Raw genomic sequence first — 5,202 nt, forward strand, 5'->3', positions numbered from 1 at the left:
GTGATTCCCAGGCACAATCACAGCCTGCCCCCAAGCACCCAAACACTCTCACCTCATGGTAGGCATGGCTTCACAGCCCCACGTGACCATGCCAGCGCCATATCCCTCCTGCCTGCACTCATCCTGACATGCCCCAGACTGACCCCACTCACAAAATTTGGGCCCTGCTCACCAGCCCACTCCCGTTCCCGCTCCCACAGAGTTCTGCTCATGACATCTGCATACGGACTCACATGGCTCCATCCTTCTGCATGGGACACGTCCCCCCACCTGCCTGGACCCAGTGATGTCCCCTCTACAGCCAGAGCTGCCTCCTCCCCAACTTAGAGCCCAGCCACAGTACTGCACCATGACCCCTGACTGCTAACCCTTTCAGCACTCAATTTGCCCAGCTGTAGCCCACACCAAGGAGGGGCTGGCTTTGTCAGGGGCTGCCATTCAGGAGATACCAAGTGATGTGGCTGCCAATCTCATCCCTGCCACTCTCAGCCCAGCCGGGCACATCACCCTCCTAACCCAGGCCCAGCGGCCCCTCAACAGCCAGAGCAGAGAAGAAGCAAGAAGGAATGGAGAGAGGCAGGAGCCCTCTGCAAGCCAGCCAGAATCACAGGGAAGAGCAGGAGTATTCCCCCTCCTTCCAAGGAAAATCGTCTGTCCCTTCTACCTCTCCCATCTCCTACCAGAGAACTTCTCCCGAGCACATCACGCTGCCTCTTCTGGGCCTCCCTTCTTCCATCGGCAAAATGGGGTTGATGAGGCTTCCCACCCTGTCATGAGCGTTGGGTGGAGAACCATGCTGAAGATCAGAAAGAGGCTCAGGCAAATGCTCCCAGGCTGAGGTGCTATTAGCAGAGGCTTGGGAAACAAGTGAGAAACACCAGTAAGTCACCAGGTATCACCAACGGGTGGGGAGTCACCGGGACCTGTGCCCCCATCCGCAGCTGGACGTGACTCTCAGCCGGCAGGTAGAACAGAAGGTTTGTTACATCACAGGGGGACAGTATAGAACAGATGTGTTAGCACAGGGACCAGAGACACACAATTCATGGCTGGATTCAGCTTACCTGGCAGGTCGGCATTTTGCATCCCTTAAGCCGACCTGCCCGGCCTAGTACAGAGTCATGCTCAAAATTCCCAACCCCATCAGATGGTGGTGCAGTGCCGCTGGAAACTGAGGCACACACAGAGTTGCCACAGAACAGCACAAGACAGCAGGGATCACACGCGACATAGCAGAGTGAACAGAGCCGTGTGCCGCTGCTGTGTAACTGCTCCACGGGCATCTTCCCACTGCAGAGAGCGCTCTGAGCCAGCCCATCTTTGGGCACCCAAGGGGTATTTGGGTTTGTTACCAGCACTGAGCTTTGTACAGTGGCCCAGGGAACACTGTGAAAAACCAAAACCTTCTTGCCCTGGGTGTCCTTGGCTGGTCAGTGAGTGGCACAAGGTTTCCCAGCACCGCTGACTTTGGGTAGTTTGGGTAAAGTGGCTGAGTGTTAAGGCAATAGACTACTAATCCATTGTGCTCTGCATGCATAGGTTCAAATCCCATCCTCATGGGGGTTTGCAGCCCTCTCTCTTGTTTCTCCCAGAAATTCAGTGTCAATGCATCTTGTAACCCTGCCTGCCCCAGCCCCTCCCACTGCAGCCTGGGGAAAGGGGAAATCTCCAGACACTCTCCCACATGTGACCCTCAAGTCCTTCTGCCCTCAAGGGGAAACCTCACAAAGGAGATTCCAGGCAGCCAGGCCATGGGGGTCTCTGAGATGGCCCCAGCCCTGTAACCTGTCCCATCTGGCTGTTGCTATGGCCCCTCTGTGAGGTCACTGCCTCCCAACCAATGAACCAAGGTGCTGCAAAAGGCCCTTGTGATGTCACTGCTGCCTGGCAGGGCTCATGTCCTGCCCCTGGCCAGCCCCTTGGCATGTCTGAGCTGCTCCCCCTGTCACCCCCACTCACTCGGTATGTTGACACTACGAGGTTATTTCAGAATAAAGGCTCCCAAAATAGCTATTTTGAAATAGAATGTCCACAGTACTAGGAAGCCTCAAAATTAGTCAGAGGCCAGCTCCCCTAATGTGGATGCGCAACCTCACTTCAGAGCCCCAGGAAGCACTGGGCACTAATTACTTTCAGTGAGTTGGGGGAGTAATTATTTCAAAATAGCAGCAGTGGAGTGTCCACACTCCTGCTATTTCAAAATAGTGCAACCTCTGCAGCTCCTGCAGCCAAGGAGAGTGACCCACCTCTCCCCTCCCTTGGGATGGGCAATGACACCACAAGGAGCAGCTTCTCTCCAAACCCTAGTGAATGGTTCTGTGTCCCTGCCCCCCACATCTGCTTGTCTCCAGCCCAGCTGGGGCTTCTTCCCTTCCCCCACTCACATGATTTCTGCCCCAGCCCCTCCTGCAGTTCTCACCCAGCAGCCCCCATCTCTGCCCCTCAGTCTCCCTCAGGGTTCTTCCCCCACATCTCTGGGGCTGCAGGGAAGGGGAGGGCCTTGGGGCAATCACAGATCAGCAACTGGGGAGACAGGAGCCCTTTGGGGTGCAGAGCTGGGCCAGACATCGGGGAGAGGCAGGGCTGTGTCTGGAGCAGCCCATTTCTTCATTCCTGGGGTTGTTCCCCACTCCCCCGGTCTCAGTGACACTGTCTGGCCCCTGGATCTAGCAGTGCACTCTGTGGTTTGCAGGGCAGATACTGCATACATCCAGGGCCATTCCTCGACTGGCATGGGGCCCAGGACTACCTCCCCCACTCCACCCCTACCCCAAGCTCTGTCCCATCACAGCTCCACCCCTTCCTACCCCCACTACCCCTTCTCCAAAGGCTCTCCCTGTGCAATGTGATCCAGGGGATTACCTGGGGCCTGGTGCAGAGCAGCAGGTGCCCTCCTCCTCATTTCAGGGGCACAGTCTGAGGCAGGCATCTGTATCCCAGAGCTGAATCCAGGGTCAGATTTTCTCCCCAGGGAGGGAGCCCAGCGGGAAAGTGAAGATCGGGGCTTCAGTACCAGCACTGATCAATGTCACCTGCCCCCGGTCATAGTCCAGACAAACCCAGATCCCGCTGGTGCGTAGGTACAGGGGCAGGTGGGTGAGAGGGATTGTGAGAGAGTAAAGATGACCTGACAACCGCTCTACAGCCCAGATCCCCTGCTCAGGCCTAACACTGATCTGTCCCTTCCAGCCCACAGACTCTCTGGCTATCCCTACGGCCCAGTGCTCACTGTACCCCACTTCCACCTCCCAGCAATGTCTCACTGAGGAGAAGCCCTCACAGCCCAGCACACAGGGCTCAGAGTCAAATCTCTGAGAGGCGTCAGTCACTCGCTGTGGAGTATTTGTCCAGCTTACACGTTTCCGATCCTCAGACAGGACGAGCTGGAGATGGGCCATGTCTGGATCCAGAGTCACAGTCACTGGGGAGAGAGAATCAGAGTGAGAGGGACAGAGCTCAGCTCTGAGGGTGGCTGGGGCCATTTTTCACCCTTCCCAGCAGCCCTGTTCTGGCTGGGACAGGCCTGGGCCCCAGGGAGCTGAGACCCACCCCTACTGCAGCCTCCACTCCCAGGCCAGGGCACAGAGGGGTGGGGGCAGCGCTGGAGAAGAGCTGGCTCACCCCAGAGAGCAGGGGGTGGCTTTGGGTGGGGCAGCCCCAAGAGAAGGGAGGAGCTGCCAGCATCACAGGCAGAGCATTACCCCAAGGCAGTGAGCAGCTCCAATGGGAAAGCCCAGCCCTGCCCAGAGGAAAGGCTGGATGGGGAAGAAGATCAATGGGGGGTACAGCAGAGGGAGGTGGCCACTCAGGGCAGAGAGCTCCATGCGGGAGCTGCTCAGGGAGGGGGTTTCTCTGCAGCAGCCCGCACAGGAACTCAGCCCCAGGGCTGGTATCAGGCGTGTTCGTGTGATGTCAGCTGGGGATTCCTCCCCAGTTTCAGAACCTTGGTAGAAGGCAGAGGGAGGGGGGAGAGATGAGGTCCCAGAGCCTGTGGCCCTACCCCTCCATGGCCCTGCTCCCTTTTCCTCTTGTGAGTGAGGAAGTGTCTGGGAGAGCGAGCAGCACAAGTGAAAGGCTAGACCAAGATTCACTCAATCAGTTTGGTTCTTTTGGATCTGTCCCTCCTGTACCCCTAGAGACACTGAAACAAAAAAAAGACACACAAGAAGAACCCAGCTATTTTTCTTTTGCATGTGAAGCACCCTTGTGCTGCTGGGTTCTTCTTCCCCTCACCTGCAATGCCATCCACCTGGGGGATCACTTGCCCTGACACTTGTAGATGGGCCAACATAGACAAACCAGCCCCACTCAGGCACCCTTCAGTAGCTCAGCTGGTAGAGTGGTGGACTGTTGCGTGTGCTTGGCAAGTAATCCTTAGGTTGCACTGCACTTGACAAAAAGTTTGTGGGTACGAGCCGCTAATCACATTTCTTGGGCTGTACAGGCCTTGAGAACCCTCCAACGCTGGAGGGAAAGTGGCTGCACTTTGGAATTCAAAGGTGTTGTCTGGGACCATAAATTAGAACCATTTTAGAAACACTTCTTTTTCAGAAGAGGCGTTCCTGACATTTTCCCATCTACACGGGCCCAAATGTGGGGAAAACCTCCTCTTTCAGAAGAGCACTTATTCCTAATAAAATGAGGAATACAGGGCTTCTGAAAGAACACACCCACTTTTTTGGAAAAGGATCTAAAAAAAGTCGACCCATTCCATGGACGCAGCAGAGTTTTTCCTGGGTACAAGAGGTAGCTCAGAAAAGCTCTATATCGAGGATGCAGCCAAAAAGGGCACCATGGCTTAGCTGGTTAAAGTGCTTACCTTGTAAGCAGGAGATCCTAGGTTCAACTCCCAGTGGTGCCTTGCTGTAGCCTTTGTTCATGCTTTTCTCTGCCTTTCTGGGACACAGAAGAGGTCTCCCCTGGCCACCAATGGAACTGCTGGTTCAGGAAAAGGCTGACTGGCAAGGCAGGGCTCTGACTGCAATTGCTGGGACAGGAGAGTCAGTGCCACATGCCCTTGTGATTCCCTTGGGGTGTCAGTGGCCGGAGAGCCTGATGTGAACTGCGCATACAGGACAGCAAACAATGGACTAAATGTTGCTGTGTCTGCAGCAAGTATTGGGGTGTGAGCAGAGAACAAGAGGCTTTAGTACAACACACATCTCAGGAAGGATGCATCCTCACTGAGTCTAGATTGTGACT

The 5,202-nt window shown here is 55.6% G+C and overlaps 1 non-coding gene across 1 annotated transcript; it reads left to right on the forward strand.

Annotated features, from left to right (window-relative positions):
* The first annotated feature begins 4,787 nt into the window (after nucleotides 1-4,787).
* TRNAT-UGU (transfer RNA threonine (anticodon UGU)) lies at nucleotides 4,788-4,861 on the forward strand. The gene has a single exon. It is a non-coding gene; the product is annotated as a tRNA-Thr (tRNA).
* Nucleotides 4,862-5,202: the final 341 nt, after the last annotated feature.

Source organism: Pelodiscus sinensis, chromosome 31 (assembly GCF_049634645.1).
Source record: "Pelodiscus sinensis isolate JC-2024 chromosome 31, ASM4963464v1, whole genome shotgun sequence".
In the NCBI taxonomy this organism is placed as follows: Eukaryota; Metazoa; Chordata; order Testudines; family Trionychidae; genus Pelodiscus; species Pelodiscus sinensis.